Genomic DNA, 19,851 nt, shown 5'->3' with positions numbered 1-19,851 from the left:
AGAAACAGAAGGCCTTCTTAGAAGTTCTCTCTGTATTAGGTAGAATGAGCTAATGATACTAGACTGGGAGGAGTGTCCCAAATCAGATTTACAGTAGGAGCAGACAACTGCAAAGCCATCAAGTATAATAACAAGACACAAACAGTGACAGAGAGTGGGGATCAAAACTAAAGCTATTAGCATACGGACAGTAAACACTACAGAAAGCCACAAAATGAAAGTTTTTAAACATATAAAGAAGCAAAGAGACTCTACAGAATGCTTTTAACTGCAAACAAATCAGTTACCCATGCAGATTAGTTAATATCAATAAAATACTCTAAAAACTATGCAGCAGACAATAAAAAGTGTTATATATAAATTACTAGAAACAATAATCAGTATAAATAATCCAAAAACCAGGATACTTATATACCTCAGATCAGAGTTGCAATCAACGCCCCTCCTCCACTCTGCTCAGTGTGTATAAACAGAAATCCTCTCAAAGTTAGGGCTTAAGTACCAGAAAATACACCCTTAGACAACTTTTTTTTTTAAAAAAGCACAAAAGAACCAGCCCCCACTAGCCAGCAGCCAAGTAACACAATCTAGCCAAGGTAAAGAAAGGTTTCTGCTAATTCAAGATGGTCTGTTCATGTGCTTTGAACAATCACTGTAGAAACAAACAGGCCCAGAGCCAGCAATTCTGAACTAGGACATTACTAAAGCTATTAGCCTACAGACAGTAAACACTACAGAAAACCACAAAATGAAAGTTTTTAAACAGATAAAGGAGCAAAGAGACTCTACAGAATTCTTTTAACTGCAAACAAATCAGTTACCTGTGCAGATTAGTTAATAGCAATAAAATACACTAAAAACTATGCAGCAGGCAATAAAAAGTGTTATATATAAATTGCTAGAAAGAACAATCAGTATAAATAATCCAAAAAAACAGGATACTTATATATCTCATATCAGAGTTGTAGTCAACGCCCCTCCTCCACTCTGCTCAGTGTGTCTCTCTGTCTCATAAAACAAAAGTATGTCCTAATACAGACATCATTTCAGAACTTTATTCTCTTGTTTGCAAAGTCTTCCTACCTCCTACCCAGTTTACAGTGTATTTAGGAGGCAAAAAGACTTGGCAACCATTTAAACTTGGTAGAGACTCTTGCCATTGACAACATGAATATTCCCTTTTCCATATTTTCTATTTATTATCTCTATCAGGAGCTTTTAATTATTGCATATCACTTTTTGTGTATGTCTTGTAGTATTTCCTTTTCTTTAAAATACTTTCTTTCTTTGTCAACTATTGTATAAAGTCATGCAGCACTCTTGTTAACTCTCTAATATAAATATTAAGGCCTTAAGGCTAAGTTTACAGCCCTGACATGTTTATTCAGCCTCAGAATTCTCTATCAGTTCCATATGTAAAAAATAAAATAAAATAAATAAATAAAACCTGAGGAGCACAACAAGACTCACAGCTGAGGGAGGGGGATTCAAATGTGGAAAATAAATAAAAAAAACAGCCAGTTCCCATTTTCACTCCAAAATATTTATTTTCCTATCAGTTAGGTTATTTCAGTGTATTGTGTCTTTCTTGTTTGAATGATTAACTTCCTATATATCTGCAGGTCTTTCTGGCACTATAATAAATATGCATATTGTATAAAGAAATGTAGCAATTGTCCTTATAAAATATTCATTAATGCAAAATGAGGGTTGTTCTGTTTATTTTGCTGCCTCTTATTTGCAAATGTATTTCAAATCCTTTGTCATTAACGTACAGTATATGTTTCTTGTCTACATATCAGTTTATTATTTCATGTTGGGTATGCTTATTGTCTGGGTCATAACTAAAATGGGTCATATGACCAGCACACAAAAATGTTTTCTAAACATAACGTAAAGAAATGCGTCTTTATGCAGATGATACTCTTGATAACATCCATCCATCTTAAAACAAATGAAAGAAAGAAAATAGTTGCTTTTCATCAATATTGCCTTTCTTATGTTTCAGTAATCCTTATTTTTTCCTTGTGCCTTTTGATATTTCACATGAATACTAAGGCAATTTGAAATGGATAACAAATGGCTAATCCATTTTAATGTTAACATTACTTCTATTATTTCCTTTTTCATGGATTTTTTTGTTTTTGATGCATTATTCTACCCTTGTGCACTACCTGTAAGTTGTAGTAGTTTTAATTATTCCTCTTGTTCAGCAATATATATTTTTCCATTGATTCCTTCTCTAGGATTTATTAAAGTACTTGTAGGCATAGTGTAGACCCTACACAGAATGTATCCATGTATACACTCACACTTCCCCCCTCAGCAGCATTCCATGCACATTAATGATGGTGTGCTGCCGAGGGAAAGCCAAGGGATATGGATATTGAATCAGTGTAGGGAGTTATAGCAGCTACCCGTGGCTGCAGATGAGTGTGAGGCTCTCTGTAATGATCCATGCCACTGTTGTAATGTGAAGTGAGTCAAATGTATAATATGTCATTTTTATGATGTGTTGTTTTTTAATTTTCTTTTTTTTTTAACTGCATGTTTGCACAGTGTGGAGCAAAGCAATGCTAAGCTGTGCTCACATATTGGCAGCTGACACCTGCCAGACATCTAAAAGTTGAAACAGGTTATAATTAATTATCATAATTAAATTTTTTCTCTATTTCTTTTTTTTTTTTTTTTCAATTTTCATTTGGATGGCGTGGAGCGCAGAAGGGCTGAGTGGAGCTTGTACATACATAGCCAACACCTACCAGACATCTAAAAATAGAAACTGGATATAATTAATTATTTATTTATAGGTGTGTTTAAGCGTGTTTGTGTGGCACATTGCTCAACACTGCTAACAGGTAGCATAGTAGTATATGTGAAGGTATACTAGTGTTTATAACATCCAGCTAGCTATATGGGTACAGTTATGGTCTTGTGTGTAGTAGGTCCTGGGTTCGATTCCATAACAGGCAGAATATGTGTGTAAATGAATGTAATATTTTTGTTTAATTTTATTAAACTATTGTGAATTTTGGCACTGCTGCTTTTTGTTAAGCAATGTTCATTCATGCTAAGCAGTGCATAAACATGCTAATGGTTACCAATGTGTGTGTGGTGCTAAGCCTCACAAAAACCATGGTTCTGAGAGTTTTCAAGCAGCTTGGTTCCGCTTAGCTGATTTGCACTCTGCTAAGTGATGTGCCACTTTTTTAAATGTTGCTAAATTATGTGTAAGTGGGGGAAATAGACTATTTTAAGTCCAATAAGTGGGAATTCTGAAACAGTCATTGGAGTTCAATCAACTATTGGTATGGCTGGCAGTATTGGTAAAGTGTGCACTTTTGGGTGCAGAGGTAGGGCATTCAGGAGTCTGGGGTCATGGTTGAGCTCCTTGTTCAAAACCATGAATCTCAGCTGATGCAGGGTGGATTCCAGGGCTCAACGTGTAAGGCAGAGGCCAGGGACCATTTGGGTAGGGAACTCATCAGTGTTACTGGTATCCCCCGTATACACAAGAAAAACTGTAGTGCAATAAATGGGCAGATAAACCTGTAGGGCAATAGATGGGCAACTAGAGCTGTAGTACAATACATGAACAATACCAACTAATGTTCAATAAACAGTAAACAATACCGATAATAGTAAGCAAAATGGTGTTCAGCAGGATTGTTTGTCATAACCATGGCAGTAGAGCTGTATGCATTGCTTGTCTATGGTAAGGTTGCTGCAGTCAAGTGTAACACTGCAATAGATGTGGAATGCAAAACTAATGGCCTGCAAACTGTATAGTTTAACTCATGGTACTGTTCAAGGCTGTCTCCAGGCCGATTTCAGTCACATAATGCTTTCTGTTCCTCCTACTTCAGGTAATAAAGGTATATGAGTGAGGTAGCCCATTCCATGGGCAGATATTGTATGTGTACTTCACAGATATTTCAAAGCAATAACAACACAAAATGTTCACCAGCATTGTTGATACTACAATAAAGCTGTTTTAATATATGCCGTACAGTTGTATTCCATGCATGTGTGTTGTACTGTCACTGCAGTCAATTTTAACACTGGAATAGTTCTAGAATGCAAAAAGAATGTCCTGTAACTTGTATTAGTCAACTCACAGTATCTTTCAAGGTTATCTCCAGCACACTATCGGTCATGTAATGCTCACATTTTCTCTCTCCCCAGGAAGAAAAGGTATATGAGTGAGGTAGCTCATGTTATGAGCAAATGTGTTTAGTTTTCACAGAGTTTTAAAATCAGTAAGAATAACGTGTTCACCAGCATTGTTCATTCATAAATAAATCTGTTTACTTCCAGTATGGTTTCATTCCTTGCATGTCTGTACTAAGTTGCTGCAGTCACTTATTACATTATTTGCAGATGTCCTGTGCAGTTACAGCTATTATGTTCTATTCCCATGCCTGGCAACTAAGGCATGACATCTGCCTAGTTTATGAACTGTACACAAAAATGCCTCTCAAGTGTCATGATATCTCGTATTGTAATTAATATTGCATAATCCATATGTCATATGATTACAACAGACATTATTACGTGGAATGCAAAGTCTTACCAAATCTGCTTACAGAACACCTTGGTAGTTACATAAATCCATATAATGTACAAGTGTTCTGTCTAGTTTTACACCTGCATTTGTTATTGCTTGGCCTATACTGTCTCTTGAAACAGTTTGAGAGATATATATGTGCTATATCACATATAGGAGACTTGTAGTCACTGTACATAATACTAACAATACACACGTGTAGCATTAGTATTACCAGTGTTTTCAGGGATATAATCTGCAATGTCACCAATGGACTGTTTGTCTCTCTCTCTCTCCCCACCTCTTATCTGCATGCATTTAATATAGTTATAGCTATTAACATATATTTTTTAAAATGGCTATATTTGAGGAAATGTGGTTTATTATTGTTTTGTGTTATTATGCTTTCAAATTGAGATATCTTGTTAAATTAACTGTTTTGTTGGCCTTATGTGGTTTATTGTTGTTATGTGTTATTATGCTGTCATATTAACACATCTTGTTAAATTAACCATGTGGTTGCCATTATGGTTTAACTGTTACTGGCATGCTGTCAACATACTGACTGTTCTGTTACTTCATGTTGTGTCATACATAATTTACATTGCTATGTATTTGCGTTAATTAATATGATGTTTCATGCTGTTAATACCAACAATGATTTGGTTCATAACTAACCTCAATTTATTATGATTCCTCAATTACCACAGCATGTCAAGATAGGCTGTTTTGGACTGATTCTCCTACCTTGCCTCAACCAGCCATTGGCACCGGGTCCCAGCATGTGTGGGACCAAGATTGGTGGTGCCTCCTCTGTTGTCGCTGCAATGCCTGCAGCATTGGGTAGTGCCATCCCATGGGATGGGGCAAGGCCCTCCTCTAGGAGTGATGGCAGAGGGGGAGTTGTCACCCAGGCTGAGTTGCTGGTCTTGGTGCACAGAATACTCCACTGTGGCTATGATCACCACCTGCACCAGATTGAGGGCATGCTGGCCAACCTGGTGGGGCAGCCTCACCCTGGGCCCAGCCTCCAGCACTGCCACTCCTGGAGCAGTGAAGGAGAAGTGCCAAGAGTCCCATGGGTGGGGATGTGAGTCACACTGCTGCCATCTGGAGGCTCATGAAATTTGAATTCCACAACATCCTCCCTATCCAACATGTTCACCCCCTCATGTGTCACACACTGCCCCTGTCTGCTGACTTGTCTGTCTTGCCTGTTTGCAAATGCATCTTCACCTGCACAACTTCATTCCCCCACATGTACCTATGTCCCTTCCCCAACATTCCACTCTCATCTTAAAAAAACAAGATGGACACCTGTCTCAAGAAAAAAAAATATATCGTCCCATACATAGCTCTCCATTCCTCACACATGTTCACTGGACACGTAATTTGGTCCACTTGGGATGACAATGCAGTTATGTTGTTCTCACCCCTGTCTCTGGGGTTTGAGATCCCAAATTCATCTACAAATTCTGTCAAAGTGCACAGCTGCAGTTGTACAAGAAATGGATAGATATGGTTCTTTCCTACACCCTTCCTGCACATCCCGTCCTGCCTTTCACTATGTTTTCCCCCTGCTTGCCCCCATTTCACCACCTTCCTATCTGCTGTTTTTTCTTTTCTTTATATTTTTTTAGCACATGTACAAAATAAGCACCTCTGCCATGTTTCGAACTTGAGCCCATCACACCTGCAGCATATTGCCTTAACCTACCACACCACACAACTCTTAATTAAATCAGGTGGTTTAAGAAAAGCATAGTAATTGCCAATTACAGTCATTAGGCCTGTTTCAGTGGAGCTGTGCAACACTGCTCTGCACTGTGCAAACTGGAATAAAAAGTAATGGAAAAAAATGTGAGTGTACCTTGGAGTCTGGTGCAATAGTACAACACTAGACAGCCAAAGACAAGATAATGGATGTAACTGAGGCCTGTGATAGCAGGTAAATGTGTCATTTTATCAGCAACATGTAGAAAGTCACCTGCTATGGCATTCATGGCAAAAAACATTTTCAACTGGGACTCTGGTGTATAAATACTTCCATATAAAGCCATCCACATACTAATGGCTGTAGAAAATGTTTGTTGCAGCTTGTATGTGTGCACATATATCTTGCAAATACACCAGTTGCCACAGTGACTCAGTAGCTTAGTCTGTTAATTGCCTGGCATGCAGTACACTTTGCCACTCACAGTCCTGATTTCAATTCCAGTGTTGTGTTGCATTTCAATTACATTGTTGTGAAGGCAACAATTAATGAATGACTCATGCACTCATTATCCACACAAAGCATTACAAATTAAATAACTGCTTTTCAATGCTGGAAGTCACAAGTCTGCAGGTAGGAACACACTTCACATATCTGTCTAGCTTTACTATATGTCGCCTAGTACTCTGTTGACACAGGTGCCTAACATATGTACATTAAACACATGCCTTAATTGGAGTGTAAGGGGTACCCTCATCCTGGCTCTGCCTCTACAGTAAGGCTGACAGAGATACACCTTCAGCTTGTCCTCCAAAGTGTTCACATTCTCTGCCTATGTCTATTACCTGCAGCAGCTGCTGCAGTCTGTGGTACACACAGCTCTATGCAAAGGTTTGTGCTACAGACCTACCCTCTGTAACGATGTAGTCTCCTCACCACAGTAATGTCCATCTCAACAGCTAAAAAGGGGTATGTTCTACATGAAGGCCTTATATATTGCACAGTGGTTGCATGCCATTGGCTAACAATAGTGCACTTCAGCTGTTTTAGCTTCAATTAGCATATCAGTGCCACAGCTTGGTTTAAAGGCAATTAAATGATAATGAGAAGCATGTTAAAATGTAAGCAGCTGGCTATGGACAAACATTCTATATGAGACTTTCACAGAGCATGCCTTTGCAAAAATATTACTAGTAGCACATTTCAACAGAGCAGTACTGCACTCCACCAGGTATGTAACTTTTTTGTGCATAACAGGATGCAGATGGGAAGATAGAAGTATGGGGAATAGGGATTACAGCAGTAAGACAGTCTTAGAACTGTGGTAATGAAATGTCATTGATATTCTGCTGTCTTGCACCTACAGGGAGCATACAATACTTCAAGGTTGCATTGTCTATTGTCATTGTGACACACTGGTGTTGGACTGTCCCTTTATAGTGTATCTAATAGCACACTGCTGTTTGCCTGGCACTGGTCTTATAACATACTATTGGGTGGCTGGCCTTAGGAGACACACCACAGTGGACTGAGTGTTGGGTGTATGATCATATAGCAGAATCTCTCATGACATGCAGATAAATACTTCAACATTGATACTATCTTGGTTGCATACACACACATAGTATGTTGTCACATTGTGGGGTATGATGTGTGAGCAAGCAGTGGATAGTGCCGGCCATTATGTCCTTGCTGTATCTGTACATAGTGGACGTCCATGTATCTGATCCTGTAATGTGTTATCCTTGTGTTTTCTTTCAGGAATAATGTACCATAGATGCCATGCCTCCTTCTCAGATGTAGAGAATGACATAATACTTGGAGGACTAAGGCAGCATCATCACATCCTCTGTTGAGGGGAGACATAAGAGGGAATGGCAGGCTGCATTGTGGGCATACCTTGTCTGGGATGTGAATGCCAGTGGCCAGCAGTACAGGGCATATGAGCAGGTTCAATATCATGCAGTAGACATGGTAAATGCTGCACAAAGGAGGGCAGCTGATGTAGCCAGGGATCGTGCCATCACTGGTGAAAGACCTGCAGCAGAACAACCACTCTCGGCCACTGAGGAATTCCTGGTGAGCATAAGAATGCATGACAGCTCCCACATCACACCATACATTGTGGAAGCGGGTGCCACAATGTCCACAGCAGAGGAGTGTTCAGGTAAGCTTGTTGTGATCACTGTTGTAAGACTGTAGCAGTCATTGTGTCAGGCTTTACATACTTTTAACATGGATGTCAGGTCTATCTGTTTTGGGGGTGTACACTCATACACAGAATGTCACCAATACATCAAGTAACACAGTAGCAACTGTACAAGTGAAATATATGCATGTATTACCTTGTTGTCCTGCAACATGTAGTGGTACTGACAGTACCTTGCCCTCAACTTTTCACAAGTCTGTCAAGTGTTGTCCAAGGCCGTGATCTTGCTTGTGGTAAGCTTGATACTTTTTGTTGGGAACACACACTTATATATATATATATATATATATATATATATATATATATATATAAATATATATATTTATATATATATATATATATATATATATATATATATATATATTTATACATATATATATATATATATATATATATATATATATATATATATATATATATATATATATAGTATTAAAGTTAAGGGCCAGTATAATGCTCTATGTACACTTACGCTTGTGTGCAACGAGGGTAGAATGTTTGTGTTTTCCATTCTGGAACATTTATCAAAGGATATTAATGTGGGTAATCACAGGAGTGTAGTTGAATGAACATACACACTGTTGCTGTTATAGTTAAGAGTGAATAAGCCTCCAGGCTTACATGAGGCAATTAATCTGACATGCCAGTTAAAACCCGAAAGGTTGATGGTACATACTTTAGGCACTGACACCTGTATTTGTATATATTTTTAAGATAGGTGTACTGGGTTTTATGTGTTGTTTTATCAAGTATAGTGTAATATTGAATAACTAAAAGGTAAACTGTATTGGTCAAGTGTCACTTGATGTACCTGATGTGCTTGTTATACAAGCCTCGAGTTAAATGTGCATTTTGTTGTGAGGAAGTCGGCTGTGCAAAAAGCAGAGATGAGAAGATGTGAGACTGGTAATGCATTTGTTTATCCTCATTATTATGACTCTTGGTGTATATTCCATACATAATAGTGCAGGTAGTGATATACTGCTTTTGTCTTCATTTTCACAGGTGACCTGGGGGGGATGGAGTCTCTCTCCCACACAACCTGATGTCAGTGTCTCTTTGGACTCTGATAATGATCGTGGTTACAGTGATGCACAGATGAGGTTGTTGGGGGCTGACTCTGTCCCAGAGGATGACATCCCTCTTCTGCCCCCATTTTCACTGCACACAGTCAGTTTGCCTACACATATACAGTCCCCACAAGCCACAGATAATGGACAGTCAGAGGGTGGAGACATTGCACAGGAAAATGTGGCAACTATGGCTCCAGTGAGTGTAGACAGTGGCCATAGCCAGAGAACTGGTGAGGTCCCACTCAAGTGGATTGACAGGAGTGCTTGTAGGAGGACTGCTGTCTGTCCACACCTGTTGCGGGTGTCACATCACGGGTCACTTGGTGCTTGTTTCAGGCCATCGTGGAGGCACAGGCACATTCTAAATGGAAAACCAGACGTATGCTTAGGATTATGTATCCAGCACAGTCTGAAATCCATGACTGCCTCCACCACACTGGGGACACCCTGGATTAGTTCACTGATGCAATGGACAAATTTTGGGCTGAGGTAGTGTCTGTCTTGGACCACACATTGTCTGTGCTGCAAAGTCTGGTTGGAGATGGGCATTGGACCAGTGGACATATGTCAGCAACACCATCTGCTGAGTCCATGTGGCTATGCACAGCTGCACTTCCATAGTGTGGTCCAAGACAGAGAGCTGTCCACACCATAACATGGCACCCTATGGTCTCATGGTTCTGGGTGGTCCTGCGGGGGACACAGTCCCAGCAGACTGCAGTCTGTGCCTTGTATACAGGGCAAGGTGTGACCCTGCTGGAGTGCATATGCTCCCTATTTCAAGGAAGCATAGTAGATGGATGACTCACTGTAAGGATATTAACCTACTATGGATAAATTTGTCTAGCAGACTTAAACACACTCTTGAAACAGACCCTGCCTACACAGAGAAACTCAGTGCACCTCAAAAAATGCCATCTGTATGATTGGCTGGGAGGTCATCATCTCAACACATGGCATCTACCTGAGTCCGTCTTGGACTGGGGCAATATGTGCTGATCCTGTACCAAGGGGTATAAAGATGTCTCTGATTGTGAGGGCTGTATGGCCATTATGATTATGTTCACATGTCCTATGGCTCCATAATATATTGTAAAATGCTGTAACAGCCTCACACACAAACATGGCCACATTCAGGCTGTCACCATTTCCTCTCACTGCATACAGGACATGCCAAGGCACACACATACTGCAAGGTGGCTGTATGTAGATTAGAACACTTACCTATGTACTGGCACACACTAAAGATCACAGTCCTCAATGCATGCAGCATAATTCATGTCTGCTTGTACCATCAGTTTAGAACATATAATGCTTGTTGATATCAGCAAGCCTTGTCATGGTCAGTCATTTGGGGGGCCACATTACCCACTAAAAAAAAAATAATACTAAACCCTACCTAGGTTTAGGTTACAAAGGTTATCATACAATTGCCACATGGCTATATACACACACCAAGTTAGGCAATAAGAGATTAGAACCCCTACCTATCTGGTCTTATACACTACAGCTCACAGTACTGATCACATGTGCCATGGCTTTTGTCTGATTGTAGAATGTCAGCCAGTGGTCTTAAGGTGGAAGACATTATCAGGCCTTGTAGAGGAGGCCAATTTGGAAAATGGCAGCTAGTTACAGGGCCAAAAAGTGCATAACCATTGCCAGTGGATAGGCCATGAGGGCATGTCCTATGTGTTGCAGGGAGATACACACACACACACACACACACACACACACACACACACACACACACACACACACACACACACACACACACACACACACACACACACCAAGTTGGTTGGAGTGTGAGTAGAACCTTTACCTATCTAGTCTTATACACTACAGCTCACAGTACTTAATCACACGAGCCACAGGCTACATCTGTTGTATATGTGATTGCAGGCAAAGTATTTGTGGTTAACACAAACTAAGCTTGTGTTGCACAGCATGTGTGGCCTACAGAGTGATATTGCTTTGTACTGTTATTTGCATCTAGTGTCCTAGCACTGAGATAACTGTTATTATCATTGCTATGTGTGTACAGTTACCAGTATGGCCATATGTGGCTGATTGCAGTTAGACAGGCAAACCTGTGGCCAGTGAAATTGTGCCTTGTCTGTGCGTATGTTGACAACATTATATATTACACCACCTGCTCACCTATGTCTGTCTACATGGTGACATCCAGCAGGCACAGGGGTCTAGAGGTGAGTGGAATATGTACTGCTGTGGCCTTGGTTTGGTTCCTTTGAGCAACTGTATGGATGTGTAAGTGCAGATTTACTCAGCATTAATAGGGTATGTGGGACAATACATACATCCACACATATATCTATCTATAACATGGCTGTCTCTATAAATGTAGCTGCATGTATATGGAGAGTCTATGTATCATTGTAATATATATCGCTATATATGTATATATATATATATATATATATATATATATATATATATATATAGATATATATATATATATATATATATATATATATATATATATATATATATATCGGTATATATCTATTTGACAGTACATATGGATAGATATACTAATGATGTGAGAGAGAAATAGGGACAGACAGATATGTATATGTCTGTATGTACAGATGTATTTACACATTGCAGGTCATTTTGAAGATGATGCAACAGAATTGCGCTCATTTTAACTAAGAGTAGGAGCATGATCAATGGGACTGTCATTACTTATAAGGTGACTCCAGGCCAGACCTACCCATACTTGAGACAGAGGATTTTGTGTGTTGCAGACATTGCCAGCTGCACCTCTTTCTGCAATACTGCAGTTTCCTCAAATTGTACATGGCATTTCCCAGCTGTCTGCTGTACTTAATATGTGATTGAGATTCTTACTGTTACTCCACACACAAACTGACAGTCTGCATACCTCTCAACTGTACAGATTTTCGCAGAATGTTGAGAGTGTTGCCTCAAATTTGTGGTCTGTTCCTCATACATTTGTGGTGTTCTGGTAAACTATTATTTATTGAAGTCATTGAATAACACTAACTACAGACAAACATTTGAATGCCGGACTTTATAGCCTGCAGGTATTTTGTAATAATGCAACTCAATGTCATACTAGCAACTTTCTAGGTTAATCGAACAAGCTGCACTGTCTGTCTCTATTTTTGGGCCTTTGTCTCCCCATTCTTTCTGGCTTGGTTCAGATTTCTTGAACTAACAGATTGAGACGTATGACTGTCTGTGGAAACAGACAGCAGTTGGGAGGGTGGTCTAATGGTTAAGGTATGTGCCTTACAAACACAAGGTGCAGGGTTTAAGTCTCACAAGGGATAATTGGCTGGGATTAAAATGGCTCACAAGCGCAGTTAGCTTAGTACTAACCTATGAACCTATGAACCTAGGAACCATGAAACAGAAACAAACTAATACCTCACATGCAAAAGCTGTACACACTTCCAGATTCAAACCATCAACACTATTACCCACACTAACATCCCTAGCCCACTGAGCCACAAAGGTTTCCAGGCAGGGATGTGTCCTTCATCACACAATCAACAGCATACATATGTACATTGTTATCCCTGCAGTACGTGAGACATACACTGTGAGATCAGGTTCTATGTCACAGCCCTGAGATTGTCTGGTCTGCTAATATACCATTGCCATTGACTTACTGTTACAACATTTATATGAGAACACTGATGTGTTGGGGTTGGAGGAAGAACAGTAAATGATCTGCTGGCATAGACAGTAGTGAAAATATCATGTGACCCCACTGTTTAACATCTCCCTTGACTGCTGTAGTGAATATACCAACCATGAGGTCTATTGAATATTACAAAACACATACTATTGGACAGGGTATCTGTAGTCCCATGTGAATGTTCATCTCTCCAAATAGTACACTATATTCCCTTGCATACATGCAGCAGGTCCATACATAGGATACCATATTATAGTACTCCTTACAAGTGCTGTGCAGGTGAGTGACTTACCTTGCGAATGCAGCAGTTGACAGAACTGTAGTACAAGGCTGACTCTGTCTGATGCATGCAGTACACAGCCAATACATGGTTACATACAGGATGTGTGGGTTGTCTGGCATCAGTTTTAATATATGTATGTGAGTTGGAGTAAGGTGTCATTCCCTAGGGCCCTAGGTTGTCAGTGCATGTACTATGCATTGTCTCATAGCCAATGCCATGGTGTACTGGGCACACTTACGTCTGCCTACAGGGACATCATCGGGGGTCTTACTCCAAGGCCTCATGTGAGTGTAGCTGTGGTGACCTAGGCACTGGTGGGGGGCTGTGTATCCCTTCCCTTTGCTGATCCTGCTGCAGCTGTTTCTGCAACATCATATTGTGTAGCATGGCACATACTGTGAATATCTGTGCACATGTGGCTGGAGAGTATTGCAGAGCTCCACCAGATATATAGAGGCACCAGAAGCATGACTTCAGAAAGCCCAAACTTACGCTCTGTGATATTCCTAGTTTGTGCGTGTGCCTCATTATGGAATTCTTCTGTGGGTGTGTGTGCATTTTTGATGGGTGTCATCATCCACGGTTCGAGTGGGTAGCCAGCTTCCCCCAGTAAATGCCCATGTGGGATGCCCCCCAAGCAAACATCTGGTACAGCTGTGATGTGTGCCGGATATGGATAATAACTGCCAGGGCTGCAAGCACACACACTCATGATAATGCCCTGGGCATTGCACACAATGTGGCAGTTGATGGACTGGTACTCCATGTGGTTGAAGTAGGTTCTACCCTCCATGCAGAGTGGTGCCTTCATGTGTACATGAGTGCAATCTATGGCACCCAGTACCTCAGAGTAATGTGCTACATGGTATAAATGTTGCATATTGATGGCCCTCGCTTCAGAGGCGAGGGGAAAATAAATGTGCTCACTGGCATGTGGTAGCAAGGCATCCAGGAACTGGTGGAGTACCCTGGATGCTGATATTTTTGAGACTCCTATCATGTCCCCAGTTGGTCTTTGAAATGTATCTGTGGCTGTTATCCTAAGGGCTACATATACCTTTATTTCCACTGGGATGGATTCCCCTCTGTTGGTTCTGGGTCTGAGCTGAGGGCGGTAGAGCTCAGTGAGTTATTGTAGTATGTCCCTGTCCACCCTGTAGTGCCCTACAATCTCCAGCTCATGTAGCTCCTGGAAGGTTAACCTAGGCCTGTACACTCTTCTCCTTCTCTGCCTGGGTCTGTTGTCAGCAGCAACAGCAGCATTGACTTCAGCATCTAGCACTTACAGATGTCGCACACCTGCAGGGACCCCTAGCATTCTTTCAGTTAAAATTTCCAAATCTGTACTCCACTGGTGCAGAGTATGGGGGGAAACTCAGATTGTAGGGTGTATGCATACTTTATAGCACTCTGCTGTAGTTGCTGACTGTGTGACTGGCTACCTATTATGCATTCCACCTGCTTAGTATATCATTAACATCATTTAATGGCCCTAGTTTAAGTTAAACAGGGGTCAAGCCTAATTAATATGACATTGCCTTTTAGATACACTATGGACTGTGGTGCACCATGCAAATGTGCAATCAGTGGGTAAACAGAGCTTAGCACCTAGTGTACAACCCCCCCAAGACTTCCACGCTCAGCATGGTGGTGTACCATGCAAACAGATGCAGCTAAACTCAAATCAGCTTAGAAGTTATTGGACACACCCTCTCTTGATGTCAGCTACCTCTTGTGTGGTTGCCAACATGGTTCTGTGACTACACAGAGGGGATATGCAGACATGTATACCCATTTGTGCTATTCAGTAACTGCACCTCATTTACATAGGGATCCATGATCAGACCCTGGAAACAACATGCTTCAAAGACCTACCACGTTAGCAACAGCACCAATAAACCATTGCAGATATTCCATGCAGGATCCTGTAATACATTTCTGTCACATAATATTACTTTTCTTTTTCAATTTTTTTTCTATTTATTTATTTTTTTAATGAGGCATGTTTGCACAGTGTGGCGTGCTGCACAGATTATTAAAAAAATTATATTTTAACTTATTTCTCTTATTTTTTCAGGCACACAGTGGATAGTCTAACTCATATCTGTATGTACTATGCCATTTCTGTCCATCTACCTGCGTTTTTAATGCCCCTTTTGTCTGTCTACATTCCTGTACAAAGAATATTTTGGTGCACACTACAGACCCTGACATGGTGTCTGCAGGGCTGCCTATCTGCTTGCTAGTCACTCTACCTGACTCATTTGCACTGATTTCACCTGCTTATGAAGTGATTTGCATGCCACAGATATTTCCATGCTCGAGTGTGCGGGCACACTGCCCAGCCATGTTTACTGAATCTACAACCTGCTTACTTTCATGTAAGCAGCGTGGCACAATGCCTACATTGATAATTAGACAATGTAGGTTTTATTAAATTCCCCCCTTGTCTATCAGTCTTACTTCAGACATATGAGCATCTTCAAAAACATTTACTTTATTAAGGTCTTATGCAATTTTACTCAACAAGGTACTAAACAGGCCTGATGTTAATGTTAAGCCCTCAGATATGCCAGTAGTAGCTTCTTACTATTTTTACTATTTTTTAACTTGCTAACCATATCACTATCTAGTCACCTTAATGAGTTTAGGAAAGGCTGGCTAATTTGTAAAGTATATATTTTGTGTGGTGTTTTCTTAGTTTTGCTATAATTTGGATATAAATAAAAGTCACAGCCATAGGATACAATTTTAATAAATTAAATTAAGTAGCTCCATTTATTTAATGTTCCAAAGCCTTGTTTTTGTAAGGCCACAGCATGCTGTTTTGGCATTCAGATGTATCTGTGACCTTTATGCCAATTATATGTATGTATGTGCGTTTTTCATATATAGATATATATATATATATATATATATATATATATATATATATATATATATATATATATATATATATAAATACATTTATGAACTATATGTACAATGTTTCTTTAAGAGATAACAAAGTCAGTTTCACAGATGAAATAACAAATTAGAAGTGTTGTGATTCTGCCTTGCTCTGTGGTTTTTATTTATTTATTTACTTACTTGCTTGCTTATTTTTGAAAAAGAATGCATTATTTTCTTTTTTCTTCCTGAAACAAGTATAATAACAAATGGTGTGGTAAAAGAGTTGTGTAGTCAGTTTATAATCTCTGCTTTTCTCTTCCTTTTTCTGCTTCATTTTAGAATTTTATAATGCTTTGTGAGTTAATTCAGAATATATACCTTCAGAAATTGAGTGTAAAATTCATCCCTACTCCTTTAATTAGAAGTGTTCTCTTTTTTGACTTTCAGAATTTCCTTCTATTCCTCCTTAATAAATAATAATTAAAATGTTAGCTATAATGCCACTATGACTGTAGTTTCAGTACCAGCTTTTTTAGGAACAATTGGGTAGATGAAAAAAATGGAAAGCTGTCAGCAGAGGTTAGCACACTGACTACATTATCTCACTTTCCTGGGTTTGGTGCACCATTGGAGGTGATCATAGTTTATAGTCTACATTGATCTTCTTTACTAGTCTTAATATTAAGACCTCTCAGTTTCTCAGAGTTAGTTCACCTAACATGCTTTATATTCTTTTGTATTGATTTTTCTGTAGCACTGTGATTATTTTGTACATCAGTGTTTTGCCTTTAATTTCTTTGTGGATAACTAACTGTAATCTCTATCTCTCATGCACTTTTGACAACCAGTGCTTAGGGAGATTGTTCTATTATTGGTCCTCTCCTGTCTATCTACCTACCTATGTAGAATTGTCACTGGCTGGAAAATGTGCCTTTATTTTCCATACCTGTACTGTCTGCTGCTTCTGATCTACTATGCTTTTCTCATCCTTAAGTGAGCTCCTCTAGGATATCCCAGACCTGATATTGTACTTAGAATGGCTCTGTCCTCCTGGCTTAAGTCCATCTTGCTGCCTTGTGCTATTGTCTGATCCCTATGTAGTGTATAGAAGTCCTACTAAGTTTCATTCTTGGCACTATGCTCACATTATGGATTCATCACTGGCTTAGGTGCCGTTACTTTTTATTTTACAACTCTACTTTCTGTTTTACTTTGCTGTACACTAGCCTTGAGAGATGAGAAAAGAAGACAGATGTGGTGTATGGGGACATTTCTAACTGCAAACATTTCTTCAAGATGTTGGAGAATGTTTTATCCAGCTGAAATATTGTTTTGTTTTCAAAGTGAAATAATGTTACTGTTAAATGAAAAAATACTGTAATAAAAACATCAGTACACAGGAGGTTCAGGTTCAGGTTCTTTACTAGTGTACACCAGGAGGCAAAAAACATACAAGTACAGAATTTTGTCTGAATGAAACAGGAAGAACACAACTTTTATAGTATTTCTTACTAGTATTAACCCATCAGGCTGAGGTAATCAGTCACAAGGGGTTTTACATCACTTTAGCTTACAATATTCTATTCATCTAAAATGCTGATACTACATTTTGCTTAAAAAGTTTTTCTGGTAAACAACGTGGCCTTGCTAGCCACCTGGTAAGTTACAATACCCTTTTACAAAAGTTTCCACTCAAGGTTCTAAATTAATTTGAACATAATAGTAGATAAAGTTCTCAATACATTTTTCTTGTTACATGTTATCACTTCCTCCTTGCAGCCGGTGCATTATCTAGTAACATATACAAGGTTGATTGCTCAAGCAGAAAAGAGCAGAAGATTCTCATTATTTCACACATTTAATTTCCTGACCCAGCAGATAATCACTTGTGAGAAGCATAAACATTAATTCTTGCTGAGCTAGCAGCTGCTGGGGTGAGAGGCCAACTTGCAAAAGGCACACTGCAGTTTCCAAAAGCTTCTTGCAGTTTCATATGAATTAATTTTTCTTGTCATAACATTAATAGAATAAAATGCATTATATCTTTCTTATTTCTTAATAAGCACTAAACATATACATTAATACATATTTTTCTAATATTTCCCCCCCTGTTAATACTTTTTATTCTATTCTCAGAAGTTTAAATGATTTTTATTTCTTCTCCTAACCTTTCCACTTGGGACTTGCAGTTAAGAGAGTCATTCAGTTTAGACTTCAAGGAAAATTTCATTTGGAACCAATTCCTCAAGTTCAATGTCTTGATACAAGGTTTCAGAGACAGACATATCTATAAAATCTTTAATTAATCTTTTCATGCAGGGGATTCCACAACAAGCACATGCTCCTAATAGGAGTAAACCCACACAAATGGCAATCAGAATATTCATTAGGATGGAACCCCACCCCCCCAAAGAGATTCTGGAAAAAATCCGTCAGAGGGTTTGGGCCTGGTATGGTCATGGCCGACACTTGCTGAATCACCTCCAGATGGTTATTAATTTCATGTCTATTATCTGGTATGTACGCGCAGCATTCTTCTTTGATAAGCACACACGTACCACCTCTCGCCACTAGGGTGAAGTCAAGAGCCATCCGATTTTGCAACACAACAGTTCTCTTGGCATTTAGTTCGTCAGTCACTAATTCAAGAGCAGAAAAAGTTGCATTACTCATTACTTTGAGAAGTTTTGACAGTTTTCTCAGCTCCCAAATCGAATTGACTGCACCATACGCTGGGAGTATACCTGCCCAAGATATAACACTGTCACTCAAGTCCATATGAGTCAATCTGTCTTTGTCCTTCATGGAATTATGGTCTTTCCAACCTGCTTCAACTCGCCCTACTGGATTCACAGGTTTCTCGATTGGATCTTTGGTTTTCTTGGAAACATCTCTCATGTTTTACCCATTGATAATTCCGCAGTGTGTCATATGGCCAGAACCAGGTAGCCCAAAAAACAACTGCCGGACCAATTCTCAGGTAGCCATTTGTATGCCTTTTTCCCACACACAAAATAACAGTTTTCAACTTTAGTGCTAATACGCATCAACCCTGCATGAAACATTTTCTTATCTATGATTGACAATTGTTTAATCAAAACAGGATTTCTTTGTATCTCATTCAACGTTGTTTTCATTGAGTTCAAGTATGAATCATAGTTAGTATTGCAAACAGTACCCCCACTTTTAGTCTTACTATAACATTTATAAGATATTGTTATGTTAGTTACTCCAGCCCACCTGGAGAGTATCATTCTTGAAAAAACACACAATCCCTTTTTGTGTAACATGTAAATACAATGCTATTTTATCCTGTGATTTCACAGTTCCTGTGTCAAAAAGCAAATTCTCCCAAGTCTCATTGATCCCTAAAGGAACAGCGGACATTAGTAGTCCTCCATATGCTGTTGATATAGCTGTACAAACCCAACAGTTTGAAATGC

The sequence above is a fragment of the Protopterus annectens genome, chromosome 5.part0 (assembly GCF_019279795.1).
Source record: "Protopterus annectens isolate FY-2018-M chromosome 5.part0, PAN1.0, whole genome shotgun sequence".
NCBI classification, from domain to species: domain Eukaryota; kingdom Metazoa; phylum Chordata; order Ceratodontiformes; family Protopteridae; genus Protopterus; species Protopterus annectens.
Note: the sequence above shows the minus strand (reverse complement) of the source record.